At 34.5% G+C, this 1,540-nt stretch overlaps 1 protein-coding gene across 1 annotated transcript in view; it reads left to right on the forward strand.

Annotated features, from left to right (window-relative positions):
- Positions 1-1,540, forward strand: part of LOC113809584 (protein transport protein Sec16B) — a 79,447-nt gene extending 77,907 nt beyond the window's left edge. The window contains exon 15 of the mRNA XM_070123652.1: positions 1-1,540. This exon is cut by the window's left edge and continues 334 nt beyond it. The gene's annotated coding sequence lies outside the window, so the exon portion shown is untranslated.

The following is a 1,540-nucleotide window of genomic DNA, read 5'->3' on the forward strand; positions in this document are numbered from 1 at the left end:
TCTCTCCTTTATTTCAATTTCTGTTCATTAACCATGAGTGAAGTGAAAGTTTTCGTGTGATGAACTTTTTCACAATAATTCTGTTTTTTGACTTTCCAAGACAGTTTTTTTCATATAATTGCATTTACACACTTTAGATACCTCTGTTTACATGCAGCAGAGTGAGTTTTGAGTTTTGATATTGGGAAAAGCTTGACCTCGATTCTAAGCTAGAATCGTCAGTTATTTTCAACGAAATGCATTACTGATTATTCAGAGTTAACTAAACTATCAGAATTTGTGAATACAATAAATGAATTTGGAACTAAAGTGTATGAGCTGACCATCATGTCAGTAAAAAATTTGGCTTGAGGAAGAGATGACATAAACTTGCTGTCATGGGAAAACTTGGTTGTGGGCCAGGATGATGCAAACTAGGTATAGTGACTTAGAAAGGAACTTTTTCATTATTTCCATTGATAAATGAGTGTGGAAGTTTTTCATTATTTCCATTGATTAATCAATGGAAATAATAAAAAAGTCTGTGAGCCATGACTGGAATAGTGCCAGCTTTATTGAGAATGCGGTTTTATGTTCAGAATCCTATTCCTGCCTACCATGAACTGACAGCACAGGTTGTATTACTGAAGATTGAATATTATTTAAAAAAAGACAAAAATTATACTTATTCATATTATCATTGCTCTTAGTAGATAGATATAGAGTCTGTGCTAGGATAAGTCTATTACCATGTGGATAAATCAAATCATATGACAAACCTAGACATTGGAAAATGGCAAAAAAGCTAAAAATGCTTATGCAGAAAGATAATATAACATTGCAAAAGGCAGATATTGAGTCATGTCACCACACACGAGTGTTTATTTGCGCCAGGCCTAGAAACAACACACCCGTTACAGTATCTGCTCATGTAAGCCTAATGCCGAATATTTTGGGCCACATGATAACAGTCAAACATCTAGATCCAAGGGGTTGATTAATAACTCAGATGTTATGATCAATGGAACTGTTGTAACGTGTAGTGTTTTGAAAACAATGAATTATAATTTTTTTTTATTTCATTTTATGCTTAGATATAAAAATATGGGTTTATATGATTTCAGTGCCCAGTAGTCATTTGAATGCCCAGTTTTTATCAAAATGAGATACTTGGGGGCAACTGGTAACTTTTGGTTAAAATTATGCTATTCATAGCTAAACATATATAAATATTTCTAAAAAATGTTACTTATACTCTTAGCCCCAAAATATCATCTTCAGGGTGGTGGGAGTGTGAGTTCCATCATCCCGGTTTAATGAAGATCTCTAGTTATTCAGTTATTAGGCACACATTCCCTTGTTATCATGCCGAAAATAAGAGACCAACTTAAGGTACACGTATAAGACAACACTTCAGTTAGAGAGAAAGAGTAGGAGGGAGAGGAAGAGAGATTATAAACCTATTGATGTCAAAAGGCTGAGCTTGGAGGGTGTCAGGTGCCACTCAGCATGACCATCACAGAAACTTTACAGATTGTGATCTCAAAAGCCATGGGTACAC

This window comes from Penaeus vannamei, chromosome 7 (genome assembly GCF_042767895.1).
Source record: "Penaeus vannamei isolate JL-2024 chromosome 7, ASM4276789v1, whole genome shotgun sequence".
NCBI lineage: Eukaryota > Metazoa > Arthropoda > Malacostraca > Decapoda > Penaeidae > Penaeus > Penaeus vannamei.